The sequence below is a fragment of the Bubalus bubalis genome, chromosome 6 (assembly GCF_019923935.1).
Source record: "Bubalus bubalis isolate 160015118507 breed Murrah chromosome 6, NDDB_SH_1, whole genome shotgun sequence".
Classification (NCBI taxonomy): Eukaryota; Metazoa; Chordata; class Mammalia; order Artiodactyla; family Bovidae; genus Bubalus; species Bubalus bubalis.
This window is the reverse complement of record NC_059162.1, coordinates 27,341,908-27,359,027: the sequence shown is the minus strand read 5'-3', so window position 1 is coordinate 27,359,027 and position 17,120 is coordinate 27,341,908. Positions and strand designations below refer to the sequence as shown.

The 17,120-nt window shown below is 45.3% G+C and overlaps 1 long non-coding RNA gene across 2 annotated transcripts; it reads left to right on the top strand.

Moving 5' to 3' along the window:
- Positions 1-303: 303 nt before the first annotated feature.
- LOC112585583 lies at positions 304-6,878 on the top strand. 2 transcript variants are annotated; one of them, XR_006552067.2, is made up of 2 exons: positions 304-568; positions 6,271-6,878. It is a non-coding gene; the product is annotated as an uncharacterized LOC112585583 (long non-coding RNA). The 2 variants fall into 2 exon arrangements; XR_003110044.3 differs by lacking the exon at positions 304-568 and adding an exon at positions 723-1,422.
- The last annotated feature ends 10,242 nt before the right edge of the window (positions 6,879-17,120 follow it).

Below are 17,120 nucleotides of genomic sequence, written 5' to 3'. Positions count from 1 at the left end.
TTCCCACAGTCCTGGCGTTACTGGGTACATTCAGGAGGCCTATTGGACCCAGGCCAGGGCTACTGCCCTTGTCAAGGCAGGTGAAGGCTTCACAAAAACACACCCTCCCAGGACAAGACCTCTTCCCACTCTTCTCTCATCTTTGAAGTCTTTTCTTAAAGGTCAGTAAAGCAGAGAGACCTCTCTCGAATTCGTCTCTGGTGATAAGTGCAGCAGACATGGGATCTAAAAATAAACCTTCATAAGATTTCAAGTACACACTTTCCATGACAATTCAGATCACAATTCTTTTTTCTTTCCTGGAGCAATGTGACCCGTGGTGAAACCCATCCCCACCCAGGAGGAAATGTCAGAGGCTTTCAGAGTGTGGCACTGAATCCTGAATTTGGATAAGGCTCCGCTCTGGGGCCAAGCCTCGCCAGAAGGCCCTCCAGACGCCCCTTTCCGTCCCCACCCCAGGGTATACCTGGCTCTCCTGCCTGCACCCCCGACTCCTAACTAGGCTCCCTGAAGAACCTGAGCCCTGCGGCAGCATTTCGCAACCAGAAGCCAGCAGGGGGAGGAGAAGGTAGACGCCTTGTTACATTTCACTGTTTCCTCCGCATGTGGCTCTCAGACATGGTGTCTGGGGACCACAGAGACTGACTGGTTTAACGGGTCTGGGGCTAGCCTAGTGCGCACACAGGACAGTGAGGAGGCGTTGTGGACTGCCCAGGAGAAGGATCTAAATTTGGGTGTCCAGCAGCTCAGTGGGCCCACTGGGACAAGCCAGCCAGGGCATACTTGGAGATGGCTATCTCCTCCTCAAAGCAAAGCAAGGAAAGATCAGCGGGGTGCTGGGATCCGTCTCAGGGCATCAGCCTTCTGGGGCGTTCCAGACCGGGGTGTGTGGAGAGGGAGGCTGCGCGAGGCGGGGAGGGGAGAAGCAAGAAGGTGGGGAGGAAAGAGCGTTTAAGAGTAGAGGAGAGAAGAGTAAATGGAAAGAGAAAGGAAGGGAAGGGAAGGCGGAGCCAGGGGAGGGGCGAGGAGACGGTGACGAAGTCGCGCTTCCAACTTCCCACTGTGCACCCGGTGGGATCCTTCATCCCCGCAGGGGCACCTGGAGAGGAGGTGTAGGAGCCGCGGGCGGGGCTGAGAGGGGAGAAAGAAGGAGCAGGGGAGAAAAACAAAGGGGTGAGAGCTCGGCGCCAAGGCCGGGAGGTTTTACCGACGCCCTAGGGGGTGGGGTGGAGGAGGTGGGGCGCGGACCGGCTCCCACGTGCTCCCTTAGCTCCTAGAAGCCCCGAGGCGAGTCCCGCAGCCGCCCGGCCCGCTCCCTGGGTTGCCTTCCACCTACTGTTTGCTCCTGGCTTTCAATTCAGTGGTGGAATGTTTCCACCATTTCCTTCCTGAGGCTGAAGTTGAGGCCCACTGTCTCCGCTGGTATGAAATATTATTGTTGTACTCTTGCTTTTGTCTCTGGTTTGTGATTTGAGGATGGAAAAGGTGCATTCTCTCATAATTAATTTAGGTAGCTGTCAGTGTGGTCACAGCTGGCCCCAGGCAAAAAGCGGAGCCTGAGAATTGAGGCGATGGAAAGGAAAGAGTAACCATGGCCCAATGGAGCCCCAATGTGAGCCTTATTTAACCCACTGGAGCCCGCAGGCGCTGCCTATGCCTCTCTCCAGCACCCACTGCGCAGAAATACTAACTACTAAACATTTGCTATATCGCCTCATTTAACCCCAGAGTCACCCCGTACGTTCGCTTTTACAGTCCTTTTTTATAGGTCAATAAACTAGGGAGAAGGCAATGGCACCCCACTCCAGTACTCTTGCCTGGAAAATCCCATGGATGGAGGAGCCTGGAAGGCTGCGGTCCATGGGATCGCTAAGAGTCGGACACGACTGAGGGACTTCACTTTGACTTTTCACTTTCATGCATTAGAGAAGGAAATGGCAACCCACTCCAGTGTTCTTGCCTGGAGAATCCCAGGGACGGGGGAGCCTGGTGGGCTGACATCTATGGGGTCGCACAGAGTCGGACACGACTGAAGTGACTTAGCTTAGCTTAGCTTAAACTTAAGGGAGATCAACCCTGAATATTCAGTGGAAGGACTGATGCTGAAGCTGAAGTTCCAGTATTTGGGTTATCTGATGTGAACAGAGGACTCACTGGAAAAGCCCCTAATGCTGGGAAAGATTGAGGGCAGAAGGAGAAGATGGCATCAGAGGATGAGATGGCTGGACGGTATTACCGATGCAATGAACATGAACTTGGGCAAACTCTGGGAGATGGTGAGGGACAGGGAGGCCTGGGGTACTGCAGTCCATGGGGTTACAAAGAGTCAGATACGATTGGGTGACTGAGAAACAACCAGCTACAATTTGAAGAGGTTAAGTAATTTACTTGCTTCCAGCAACAGGAAAAGCTCAGATCTGAACTCTGATCTCTCCTGTACACCAGGCAGCCCCTCCTGATACCTATCTTTGGAATCCCAAGATTCCCAATTTCCTCCATCCCCCTCTCTCCTTATCTCATCCACACTGAGGTTCCAGGCCTGAAGTGTCCCCTTCTCCTCCCTCCGAAGAATCTAAATCTCAGGTTGGGGCTTCCCTGGTGGCTCAGTAGTAAAGAATCTGCCTGCCCAGTGATCGCACATTCAATCTCTGGGTGAGGAAGATCCCCTGGAGGAGGGCATGGCAACTCATTCCAGTATTCTTGCCTGGAGAATCCCCATGGACAGAGGAGCCTGGCAGACTATAGTCCATGGGATCAAAAAGAGTCAGAGATGGCTTAGCAACTAAACAACAGCAAAGCCTCAGGTTAAAGGACCAGGTCTTAAGGAAACTGATATAAGTGACAGCCAGGAAGGCAGAGCAGTAGTTTGGGCACAGCAAGCCCCACCGGTGACCCCCTCCCCCACCCCATTGGCGCTCAAGGCTTATAGAGCAGCCAGGCCCAGTCCATCCCGAGGCCCTGCTTTAGGACGTGGGTCTGGAGAAGAGGAGTGGCTGAACCTTAGCTGAGAAGCTCCTGTGTGCCTGACACGTCCTGGCGTGTTCTGCCACACACTTCACAAATGTTACCCCTTTATCCCTCACAGCTACCCACGAGGGAGGGGCTTGCTACTCTCCACATCTCACACAGAAGGAAACCAGGGTATTCTCAGAGGTGGAAGAACTTGCCCAAGGAAATGCTGCTAGTGAGTGCCCGATTTGGAATTGAAACTCATTTGTTCAATCATCTGTTCTTTCATTAAGTGTATTTTTATTCTTTATTGTTTTTGCTGTGTGCAGGGATTATGGAAATAATCCTTCTTTCCCTCACTGCTTTTGCTCCAAAGCAGGTGAATGTGCTCAGTTGCCTCAGTCCTGTCCAACGCTTTGTGACCCCATGGACTGCATCCCGCTGGCCTCCTCTGTCCATGGAATTCTCCAGGCAAGAATACTGGAGGAGGTTGCCATGCCCTTGTCCAGGGATCTTCTTGACCCAGGGATCCAACTCAGGTCTCCTGCATTGCAGGTGGATTCTTTACCCACTGAACCACCTGAGAGCCCAGGTGAATCATTTCAGTTCAGTTCAGTTGCTCAGTTGTGTCCGACTCTTTGCGACCCCATGGAGTGCAGCATGCTGGGCTTCCCTGTCCATCACCAACTCCCAGAGCTTGTTCAAACTCATCACCATCAAGTCAGTGATGCCATCCAACCATCTCATCCTCTGTTGTCCCCTTCTCCTCCTGCTTTCAATCTTTCCCAGTGTCAGAGTCTTTTCCAATGAGTCAGTTCTTCGCATCAGGTAGCCAAAGTATTGGACCTTCAGCTTCAGCATCAGTCCTTCCAATGAATATTCAGGACTGATTTCCTTTAGGATGGACTAGTTGGATTTCCTTGCAGTCCAAGGGACTCTCAAGAGTCTTCTCCAACACCACAGTTCAAAAGCATCAATTCTTTGGTGCTCAGCTTTCTTTATACTCCAACTCTCACATCCATACATGACTACTGGAAAAACCATAGCTTTGACTCAGACGGACCTTTGTTGGCAAAGTAATATCTCTGCTTTTCAATATGCTGTCTAGTTTGGTCATAGCTTTCCTTCCAAGGAGCAACCATCTTTTAATTTCATGGCTGCAATCACCATCTGCAGTGATTTTGGAGCCCAAGAAAAGAAAGTCTGTCACTGTTTCCATTGTTTCCCCATTTATTTCCCATGAAGTGATGGGATCAGATGCCATCCTCTTAGTCTTCTGAATGTTGAGTTTTAAGCCAACTTTTTCACTCTTCTCTTTCACTTTCATCAAGAGGCTCTTTAGTTCTTCACTTTCTGCCATTAGGGTGATGTCATCTGCATATATTAGGTTATTGATATTTCTCCCGGCAATCTTGATTCCAGCTTGTATTTCATCCATCCCAGCATTTCACATGATGTACTCTGCATAGAAGTTAAATAAGCAGGGTGACAGTATACAGCCTTGACGTACTCCTTTCCTGATTTGGAACCAGTCTGTCGTTCCATGTCTAGTTCTAACTGTTGCTTCTTGACCTGCATACAGATTTCTCAGGAGACAGATCAGTTGGTCTGGTATTCCCATCTCTTGAAGAATTTTCCAGTTTGTTGTGATCCACACAGTCAAAGGCTTTGGTGTAGTCAATAAAGCAGAAATAGAGATGTTTTTCTGGAACTCTCTTGCTTTTTCAATGATCCAATGGATGTTGGATTTTGATCTCTGGTTCCTCTGCCTTTTCTAAAGCCAGCTTGAACATCTGGAAGTTCTTGGTTCACGTACTGTTGAAACCTGGCTTGGAGAATTTTGAGCATTACTTTACTAGCATGTGAGATGAGTGCAATTGTGCAGTAGTTTGAACAATCTTTGGCATTGCCTTTCTTTGGGATTTGAATGAAAACTGACCTTTTCCAGTCCTGTGGCCACTGCTGAGTTTTCCAAATTTGCTGGCATGTTGAATGCAGCACTTTCACAGCATCATCTTTTAGGATTTGAAATAACTCAACTGGAATTCCATCACCTCCCTAGCTTTGTTCATAGTGATGCTTCCTAAGGCCCACTTGACTTCACATTCCAGGATGTCTGGCTCTAGGTGAGTGATCACACCATCGTGGTTATCTGGGTCATGAAGATCTTTTTTGTATAATTCTTCCACGTATTCTTGCCACCTCTTCTTAATATCTTCAGCTTCTGTTAGGTCCATACCATTTCTGCCCTCTATTGTGTCCATCTTTGCATTAAATATTCCCTTGGTATCTCTAATTTTCTTGAAGGTGTCTCTAGTCTTTCCCATTCTATTATTTTCCTCTATTTCTTTGCACTGATCACTGAGGAAGGCTTTCTTATCTCTCCTTGCTATTCTTTGGAACTCTGCATTCAAATAGGCCTTTCCTTTTCTTTCCTTTTCTCCTTGGCCTTTCGCTTCTCTTTTCTCAGCTATTTGTAAGGCCTCCTCAGACAATCATTTTGCCTTTTTGCATTTCTTTTTCTTGGAGATGGTCTTGATCACTGCCTCCTGTACAGAGTCACAAACCTCCATCCATAGTTCTTCAGGCACTCTGTCTATCAGATCTAATCCTTTGAATCTATTTGTCACTTTCACTTATTATCATAAAGGATATGATTTAGGTCCTACCTGAATGGTCTAGTGGTTTTCCCTACTTTCTTCAATTTAAGTCTGAATTTTGCAGTAAGGAGTTCATGATCTGAGCCACAGTCAGACTGGGAGCCCAGGTGAATAGACATGAACACATCAGTACAGTTAGGTGTTGTAGAATAGCTGCCAATACAGTAACGTGCGTGGACCACAGACACTACACCGTGGCCAGTTCTCCTTAGTGGGAGGCCGTGGGAAAGTGGAAAGGAGTCAGGAAAAAAAGAAAACCTTCTTGAAAGAGACCTATGCAGCCAGCACTTTTCTTCCCTCCTCCCCCCGTGTTGCCTCCAGAAACACTGATATGGGAGAGGGGAGCACCATGGCCTCAGAGTGGGCCTCTTTGAATGACTCTTGACTCCCTTGCTTAGGGCCACCTGACCTCACTGCTGCATTATGAGGATTATTAGATCATTATAAAGTGCCTTGCATTTCTTGGTATATTTAGACCTAAATATACAGGAATCACCTTTTTTTCTGCTTCTCCAGTTCAACAGGACATGATTTTAAAATATGCTTGACTTGAAGAATAAGGATTTTTTTTAAAAAATGTGGGGAGCCTGAGGTAAAAATGGAAAAGAGATGAAACCCAAAGTATTTTCAAGGTGTCTTTCTCTGTGTTTCTATTTTGCAGGTTTTAAAAGCAGAAGTAAAGTGTAAAGAAGAGGGAAATGGCTCTGATGCAGCATTTACATAAGAAACACATTCAGAAAAAAAGAGGCTGTGATTCTGAAAGCGTCCTTATTATACTGCACTAAAAATCTCCCCTGGGATCGGTGGAGGTTTAAATTAGCTGGGAAGAGGAGGAAATAAAATCTGTCTTTTCAAATTGCAAATCTCTCCCAAACTGAACATTTCGCCCGAGGAAACGGCCACACTGTGTTCAGGAGCAGACAAAGCCCTCTTTGAGTGAGGGCCCCACCTTCTCCAGCCTTCATTACAATTCCCTGCCTCCTCCTACATCCGCTGGACAAGTCCTGACACCGCGCTCCTGGGCTATGTCTTAGTCATTGAGAGAGATCTCAAGGAGGCCCTTGTTTTTAGTGGGTGTGCAGTTTGCTCTAAAAATGTGTCCACCACCCATGTAATTGACTTGAGAAATCAAAGTCAGTGGAAAGAGCACAAAATGTCATCCACTTCTACAGGTTTCTTTTATGAATGGGTGTATTCATTTATGTTTTCTCCAACAGCTATCAAATATTTGCATGTTAAACGGCAAAGAATTTCACAGAATGCCATCAACACAGTGTTCTGGTTGTCTGTGACTACATAATGAACTTCCCTGAATGTGGTGACTGAAACAGCAACCATTTTATTATGTATTGTGATTTTATATCTCAGGAAGGAGGGCAGGGCTCAGCTGCGTGATTCTCCTGCTCGAGGTGGTGTTAACTGGGATCACTGGCTGGCCTTTAGCTAGTGGTGGGGCTGATCTGGAGGGCCCCAAACAGTTTTACTCACATGTCTGGCACCTTGGCAGGGATGGCTGGAAGACTGGACTTCATAGACCCTCTCTCTTTCTGTAGACTCAAAGCCTCTCTGCATTGTCTCTCCAGTAAGTTGACCAGACTTCACGTAACAATTCTGTTCCTGAGTCCCAACTCATACTGCTCCCCACACAACAGGCAAGTAAATCAAGAGATAAATGGTTGGGGCAAGGAATAGCAGCATTATTCAGAAAGCCAGCAGACTGAGAAGGTGGTGGACTAGTATTCCCGAAAACCATCTTACTTGAGTTAGAGTTCAGATTTCTCCTATGCTAAAAGGGGATGGAGTGTGGTTGGTTGCTGTGAACTTCTTGGTGCCAGAATCCTTTCTTCTGTTCACCTAGGTCTGGTCACAATGTTCCTATAAACCTCCAACAAGACAGATGTTTTTCTTGTTCTGCAATTTTTATCTCTTTATGTGTGGAAAATGTATCTCTGACGTTATACCTTGGAACATCAGAGCCTTGAGAATGGAATGTCTTATATATTGCAGGCTCCAGGCAGCATTCTTATAGCAAGAGCAATATAATACAAAGGTTAAAGTAAAAGAAACAGGTTTCAATATGGAGTCAGATTTGTTCTTCCCTATTATGGTTCAGATCCCTAACATCTAGTGTTCCAGGATGCATAAAGCCGAAATTGCCATACCCTATTAGAGGCTTGTCTTTGGAGTCCCAAAGTTTCAAGTTTCTTCCTCACACTCTCTCCCCCTACTTCATCCTGACCCTGCTCAGGACAGCCACTTACTGTGCCCAGAACTGGCACAATCATGTCCATTGAAGTCTATTATTGACCAAAGCCAGTTACAGTACAGCCCAGAATAATGGGGAGGGGAAGTAGACTCGCCCCTCTATGAGAGGAATATCAAAGAATTTGTGTCCATCTCGAATCCAGTAGCCAACTATACCAAGTATCAGTAGGGTTTGTGTGTAGTCTATAGGGATAAGAATAGACTATGCAGAATCATAGAATCTTGGATTTGGAAATGACCTTAAAGATTATCTTGTTCAACATCCTAATTTTAAAGATAAGGTAAGCGAGACTAAAAGAGAGTTGGCAAACTGAGTCATGTGGCTGAAACTGTTGTAGCCACGCGTTCCGGGAAACAAACTCACTCAGAAGGACAATGCAGATAGTGGAGTGCAGTTTATTATACCAGTGGGCCCAAGGCAGAGTCTCCTCCTAGCCAAGGACTCCGACCAGTTTTTGTGAAAACCTTATATACCCTAAGTGTACTTGCTCAAACCCACCTCCCCAAATTCCTTGAAATTAGTCTGGACAAGGTAAAAGAGAGATACGATAAAAGTTAACCCATGATTCATGTGTCACAAGACTAGATAAACAGTGGATATTTATCAATAGGACTGTGGTCATATCCCAATAAACATAATGGAATTTACAACTTTGTTCTGTTATAGAGATAATTAGCATATTCTTTTAGGCAATGGAGAGTCCAAGTACAAGTCCTGAGGCTCTTTTAATGGGGGTATGGTTTTCCATTGGTATGCCATTTCTATAGACACCGGGCACAAAGTTCAGAGTCCATTGGGAGGGTGACCATGCGTATAGCCTAATGTTCGCAGCCTGGACTAAGATGGAGTCCAGCTCTTTCTGTTTCCTCCTTCAAAACCACAGAACTCAGATGGGATTCAAACCCAGCCAAAACTCTGATTGGGACTTATTGAAGCTCAAGTTCTTTATGTCTTATCACAGAAAGAATTCAGTGAGACACAAAATGATAGGTAAGAAGTGGGTTTATTTAGAGGGATACACATTCCATAGACAGAATACAGTCCATCTCAAAAGGTGAGAGGCCCTTGGAGAAGCACTGTCCACAGATAGAATGTGGGCCATCTCAGAATGTGAGAGGCCCCAAAATATGGGACAGTTAGTTTTCTTGTGCCGGTTAATTTCATAGGCTAATAAGTGGGAGGATTATTCCAACTATTTTGGAAAAGGGATGGAGATTTCCAGGAATTGCACCACTGCTCACTTTTTGGCCTTTTATGGTCAGCCTGGAAACTGTTATGGCATTAGTGGGTATGTCTGCTGCTGCTAAGTCACTTCAGTCGTGTCCGACTCTGTGTGACCCCATAGACGGCAGCCCACCAGGGTCCCCCGTCCCTGGGATTCTCCAGGCAAGAACACCGGAGTGGGTTGCCATTTCCTTCTCCAATGGTGGATATGTCATTAGCATGGTAATACATTACAGTGAACATATAATGAGGCCCAAGGTCCCCTGAAAGTCAAATATTCTGCCATTTTGGACCTAGTTGGTTCTAACTAGTTTATGTCGTATCCTCAATGACTATGTCATTCTTTTAAAGGTTGTGCCCTGCCCTCTTCCCTCCTGTTTCACAGCCACTGGCGGCAAAGACAAACCCCAACCCCAGCAGCTCTGACCCCAGATTCAAGAAGATGTGTATTGAATGCCTACGAGGTTTGCAGTGCACCACTTACACTGAAGGAAGAGATAACATAGCTGAATCCTATGCGGTTCTTGGTATCTCAAAGAGTTTACAATTCAGTGCAGAGGAAGAGTCAACGCACGAAGGTAATACAGGAAAACAAGATTTGCAAATAGCATGCTGGGAAACCCTATGGAAGAGTAAATCTAATCTAGCAAGAGTTTGGGGGGGATTTCTGAAGACCCGGGTTTGATATGGGTCTTTGAGGACGGGTGACTGTTGACTGATGGTATAGCAGGAGGCTGCTCCAGCCAGAGCAAACTGTGAGCAAAGAAGAGAGACGTGGGTTAGCCAGGGCGGAGTGTCAGGGTGAGGAGTGAGGACTTAATTCTGCATCATCCACACTCTGACCCAGCTACACTGGAGACCCAGGGTGCACACTGTTTGGATAGATGTTCTGACCTGCAACACACCTGTGGTGGGTCACAGAGATGCTTTAAACTTAACGGTCCTGCATGAGAAGGATCAACTTTCGGCTCTAGCCGAGCTATCCTCAGCACTGACTGCACAATAGAATCTCTATGGATGCCTGGGTCCTACCCTGGAATGACTGAGTTTGATTCTCTTGAATGGACTCAGGTCTTGATTTTGTTTTTAACTTTTCAGGTGATTTTAACGTACTGAAGTGGTGGTTCTTAAACATTAGCGAGCATCAGAATCACATGGAGGGCTTATCAAGACCCAGATTACTGCCACTGCACAGGAGGTTCTGCTTTAGAAACTCTGGGGAGGGGGCCCAAGAATTAGCATCTTGAACAAACTCCCAAGTGATGCCCATGCTGCTTGTCTTAGACCACACTTTTGAGAACCATTGCTCCAGATGTTTGACCTAACCAGTTACATCTGAATCTACCTCCTTGGACATCCTATCATTGCAAAGAAAACCCAAGTTGCAGGTTATGTAGCTCAAAGCCCTGCTATTCCAAGTGCAATTGGTGGACCTGCAGTATTGGCATCACCTGGGAGCTTGTTGGATGTGCCGACTCTCAAGCCACACTCTAGACCTGGGGAATCAGAAACTGTATGTTAGAAAATTGGCCTGGTTTGAAGGCACAGCACAATCTGACAAGCTGTGCTTTTGAGGTCAGTTCTGAGTGTTAATTCCTACTGGACCTGTGACTCCTGATGGCCTTACAAGATGAGGAGAGGTCCCCAGGCAGACTAGCTGTGATGACTCACTGGGGATGGGCACAGACAGACATGGTAACATAGAACCCCCCTGAGCGTTTTAATACATAAACTCTGAATCTGAATACTAGCAGCTAGATCACAAACACAACAGGTCTGGGGTTTATTTTAATTAATCAGTGAATTTGGCTGCTCAGAATCTTCACACTTGGACCACCAAGGAAGTCCCTTTTGGTTTATGTTTGGCCCTTTCACCTATGACTAGTTCTACATCTATGAAAAATGTTTAGGGGCTTCCCTGGAGTTTCAGTGGTTAAGACTCCATGATTCCAAGGCAGGGGGCATAGGTTCAGTCCCTTGCTGGGGCACTAAGATACCACATGCCATGCATCATGGTCAAAAAAAAAAAAAATGTTGAAATACTCTGCTCAAGTGCAAGTGCTTGCATGCTCAGTCACTTCAGTTGTATCTGACTCTTTGTGACCCAGTGGACCATAGGCCTCCAGGCTCCTCTGTCCAAGGGATTCTCCAGGCAAGAATACCGGAGTGGGTAGCCTTACCTTCCTCCAGGGGATTTTCCCCACCCAGGGATCGAACCTGCACCTCCTGCATTGCAGGCAGATTCTGTACCGCTGAACCACTAGGGAAGCCACAAGTAAAGAGAAACAAACTCTAATCACTTAACTTCTCAGGAATACCTACAACTTCAAATTCTCTTCACACCTATCAATGGGTGACCCCAGGCCATTTCCATAGCATTTGGCCCTGTTCCAGACTGGTTGAAGTTTCTTTCTTTCTTTTTTTGTTTTTGTATTTTTTTCTTTTCTGAAGTTTCTATTTGGAATTCATGTTATGATTACTCCCTTCATACTGCTTTCAAAACAAAATGCCCCCAGCAAGCTCTGAGTTTCCTGCCTAAGGAGAATTTTTTTCCTTTTTTACAACAAGGAGAGTTAATGATTCAGTTGACAAAGATTTCACCCAGTGGGTTTGGAATTTGCTTTATTTTCAGGTGGCTTGCTCTAAAACCAGTGACACCTATGCTTTATCACTGGCAGGATTCTGAAAGCCTCCAGTACCCTCTCAGTATCTGAGACCTCCTGCCTTCGCTTCTAATCCAATTAGTTCAATTTAATCCCTTTCAGTGGAGGGGTCAGGCTGCTACCCCGTCTCATTCCCAATTGAGTCCTTCTGTCTCTTTTTGCCAGTCTCATGATCTGTTGAATTGTTCCAAAATCTCTAGTGCGGTCTTCCATAGAAGAGAAAAAAATCACCTGGGGAGGTCATTTCAGGTCTCTTTTTAGTGCAGACAGGTATTAAATGCCACATTGGCAAGGCTCCAACCCAGACAATTCCTCATGGACGTTCTTGCCATTTTCACAGGATGCTGTATGTTTCTAACAAAAGAACACCATTGTCTGGAGATGAGAACAATTTTGGCTTACGTGAAAGAAATCAAATCAATGCCGATAAAAGAGTAAAGGCTCCTCATAGAATTATCAGTTAATTTGTCAAGGTATAGGAGCTTCTTAGGGGGCGCAGTGGTAAAAAATTCACCTGCCGATGCAGGAGATGCAAGAGGTGTAGGTTCAATCTCTGGGTCGGAAAAATCCCCTGGAGGAGGAAATGGCAACACACTCCATTGTTCTTGCCTGGGAAATTCCATGGACAGAAGAGCCTAGTAGGCTATAGCCCATGGAGTCAGCAGATATTCACACAGGTGGTTATACTGTGCAGAATGGGATCACCAAAATGATCAGGTGGTTTTTGTTGAGTATTAACTTGTGGCAGGAAAGGAGAGGGTCAACTCTGGTGGGTAAATTTCCTTATGGGAGCATACATGTGTGCTCAGCTTTGAACAAAAACAACGTACAAAAATTAGTTGGTTGTGAACCTGATCAATCAGGGAGGGATTGATTATCTGCTTGTAAAATGAATTTGCCACCAGTTTCATTAATTACTAAAGGAACTAGGACTTGGAGAATTTGCTTTTTTTATTGAGGTAGAGTTGATTTACAATATTGTGTATGTTTCCAGTATACAAAATAGTGACTCACAATTTTTCAAGGTTAGACTCCGTTTATAGTTATTATAAACTACTAGCTATATTCCCTGTGCGATACAAGATAGTCTTGTAACTTATTTACTTTATACATAATAGTTTGTAGCTCTTAATTCCCTACCCCTATCTTGCCCCTCCCTGATCCATTTTCCCACTGGTAACCACTAGTTTGTTCTCTGTATCTGTGAGTATGTTTCTGTTTTGTTATATTCAGTAGTTTATCTTATTTTTTAAATTCTACATACAAGTGATATCATGCAGTATTTGTCTTCCTCTGTCAGACTTATTTCAGTTAGCGTAATACCTTCTAAGTCCATCCATATTGTTGTAAATGGTAAAATTTCTTTCTTAAAATTACTCTGGCTAAGTAACATTCCACTGTATGTATGATGTATATATATATATACACACACACACACATATATGCATACACACAAATACATATGTATACAAACATATATGCCATATCTTTATCCATTTACCTGTTTTTCAACAATGTTTATTTACTTTTGGCTATGCCTGGTAGGCCGCAGTCCATGGGGTCGCTAAGAGTCAGACACGACTGAGCGACTTCACTTTCACTTTTCACTTTCACGCATTGGAGAAGGAAATGGCAAGCCACTCCAGTGTTCTTGCCTGGAGAATCCCAGGGATGGGGCAGCCTGGTGGGCTGCCGTCTATGGGGTCACACAGAGTTGGACACGACCGAAGCGACTTAGCAGCAGCAGCAGCATGCTGTCTTCATTGCCTCATGTGGGCTTTCTCTAGCTGTGGTGCCCAGGCTTCTCACTGTGGTGGCTTCTCTTGTTTCAGAGCACGGGCTTTAGGACATGCAGGCTTCAGGAGTTGTGGTGCATGGACTTAGTTATCCCATGGCATGTGGAATCTTCCCAAACCAGGGATGGAACTCTTGTCCCCTGCATTGGTAGGGGGATTCTTAACCACTAGACCACCAGATGAGTCCCCATTTATCTGTTGATGGACACTAGGTGCATCCATATCCTGGTTATTGTAAATAATGCTGCTATGAACCTTGGATTGCACTGATCTTTTTGAATTAGTGTTTCTGTGTTTTTTTAAAAAGATATGCACATCCTATTTGGTACATACTGCTTTATTTATTAATTTTTGGCTGTGATGTGTCTTCATTGCGACATACGGGCTTTCTCTACTTGCAGAGAATGGTGGCTACGCTCAAGTTGTGGTGTGCAGGCCTCTTGTTAGCAGGTTTCTCCTGTTACAGAGCACGGGCTCTAGGCACATGGGCTTCAGTTGTTGCAGCACGCGGGCTCAGTAGTTGAGACTTGTTGGCTCTAGGGCTTGCAGGCTTTGGTAGTTGTGGTGCAAAGACTCAGTTGCTCTGAGGCATATGGAATCTTCGCAGGCCAGGGATCCCTGCCATGTCCTCTGCACTGGCAGGCAGATTCTTATCCACTGCACCACCAGAAGTCCAGTGTTTCCTTTTTTAATGGGTATATACCCAGGAGTGGAATTACTGGGTCATATAGTAGTTCTTGAAAGGCAGAGACATTACTTTGCCAACAAAGGTCTGTCTAGTCAAGGCTATGGTTTTTCCTGTGGTCATGTACGGATGTGAAAGTTGGACTGTGAAGAAGGCTGAGCGCCAAAGAATTGATGCTTTTGAACTGTGGTGTTGGAGAAGACTCTTGAGAGTCCCTTGGACTGCAAGGAGATCCAACCAGTCCATTCTGAAGGAGATCAGCCCTGGGATTTCTTTGGAGGGAATGATGCTGAAGCTGAAACTCCAGTACTTTGGCCACCTCATGCGAAGAGTTGACTCATTGGAAAAGACTCTGATGCTGGGAGGGATTGGGGGCAGGAGGAGAAGGGGATGACAGAGGATGAGATGGCTGGATGGCATCACTGACTCGATGGATGTGAGTCTGAGTGAATTCCAGGAGTTGGTGATGGACAGGGAGGCCTGGCGTGCTGCAGTTCATGGGGTCACAAAGAGTCAGACACAACTGAGCGACTGAACTGAACTGATAGTAGTTCTATATATATATAGTTTTGTTTGTTTGTTTGTTTGTTTTTTAGAAACTTTCATTAATGTTTTTGACACTGGCTGTACTAATTTACATTCTCAACAATGTACAAGTGTTCCCTTTTCAAAATGGAGCTCTTCTGATGAAAGCTAGATGGCCATGTCTCTGAGGATGATAGCATCTACCAAGGAATAATGTAGTCCAGCGTCTATTTCTGGGCCTTGCAGATCAGAAGCTCAGACTGAAAATATAGTTGATAGGGCTCTGTGGGACTGACTACCACTAACCTAACTCACAAGAGTTCAAAGTATAACTTAGTTGCTAATTCATTGTTTTCTGTGGGAACTCCTTTTTCCATTCATCAATTCAAAATTTTACTGGGTGCCCACTATAAGTTCAAATTGCCTGCCCTCATGCTGCTTTCATTTTAGTGGGGAGACATATAAGCAGATAACCTACATAACATGTTAGGTATAATATGTGCTATGAGAAAATTAGGGTCAGTTTTTCTCTTTTAGGAAAGAGAAAATGTTGGGGTGTAAGTGAGAGAAAGAATTGTTCTATTTCACTTAGGGATGTCAGGGAGAGTCTTTCTGAACAAGAAACATCTGAGCAGAAACGTGAAGTAGCTAAATTCAGAGATTTCTGCAGGAGGGGTGCCCCTGGCAGAGTCACATTAAGTGTTAGGTAAACCTGTGCTCGATGGGTTCAAGGAGCTGCTAGGAGGCCAGCCTAGCTGCAGAGAAGTGAGAGAAGGGGAATGGGATGGTGTCAGAGAAACTTCCAGGGCTGGATCACTTGTAAGCCTCTGTAAAGATTTTGGCTTTTGCCCTGAGTGAGATTTTGAGCTGAAGAGTGACATAATCTGGTTTACATTTTAATGACATCTTTTGGCTGGTTGTGTTGAAAACAGACGATGGGAGGTGAGGGGAGGAAAGATAAGAAGTAGAGAGATTAAGGTGCTTTTTTTAAAAATGGTATTTTCTTTGTAGTCTTTAAAAAATAAAAATAAAAAATGTATTTATTTGGCTGCACAATGTCTTAGTTTTGGCACAAGGGCTCTTCGATCTTCACTGTGGCATGTGGGTTCTTTAGATGTGGCACACAGGATCTTTTTTTTAGTTGTAGCATGTGGGACCTAATTCCCTGACCTGGGATCAAACCCCAGCCCCCTGCATTTGGAGTGTGGAATCTTAGACACTGGACCACCAGGGAAGTCCCTAAGATGCTTTGATAACTGCGGAGGCAGGACAGGAGAGTGGCTTGGACCAGAATTGATGGCAGTAGAAGCTGTGGTCAGGGATCAGGTTCTGGGTACATGTTGAAGGTAGACCCAATGGTATGTGCTGATGGTTTGGATGTGGTATGAGAGAGGAGTAGAGTCAAGGATGGGTCCAAGATTCTGCATGAGGAATGAAAGTGAAAATTACTCAGTTGTGTCCAGCTCTTTGTGACCCCATGGACAATACAGTCCATGGAATTCTCCAGGCCAGAATACTAGATTGGGTAGCCTTTCCCTTCTCCAGGGGATCTTCCCAACCTAGGGATTGAACCCAGGTCTCCCACATTGTTGGTGGATTCTTTACCAGCTGAGCCACCAGGGAAGCCCAAGAATACTGGAGTGGGTAGCCTATCCCTTCTCCAGCAGATCTTCCCAACCCAGGAATTGAACTGCAGTCTCCTGCATCACAGGCAGATTCTTAACCAGCTGAGCTACCAAGTAAGCCCTGGAGAGAATGAAATCCCCATTTGCTATAAGTAGGAAGAAAAAGTTGGTCTATATATGTGCTGGATTGCTGGGGAAGAAGAAGGAGCCCAGTTTGGGGGAATGTTAATTTTGACATATACACTACATATCTTGTGATGCATGCTATGGGGTCCATGTCTCTGGAATTCAGTGGAGAGATCTAGACTAGAGATATGAACTGGGGAATCATGGCAGGTAGGCAGCATGGAAAACACTAGATAAAACTATATCCAGTTAGAATGTAGGTAGAGAGGACTGAGCTTTAGGAATCTCTAGTCTTTAGAGGTCAGTGAAAAAAAGAAAAGTCAGTAGAAAAAACTGAGAGGGAACAGTCAGGAGAGAGGAGAACCAAGAGAAATCAGTGGCCAGAAGTTAAAAGAGTGTGATTCCAAAAAGGAAGTGATGAGCTTTGTTGGGTACTGCTAATGGGCTGGATAAGGTGGGAACTGGGACTTTACCACTGGAAATAGGAACCAGAAAGTCATTGTTGACCTTGATAAGAGCAGTTTCAACAGGAAAGATGGAAACAAAAGTTGGATCAGAGAAGGATGGGATCAAGAGAAGATGAAAGAAAGGAAGTACGGAG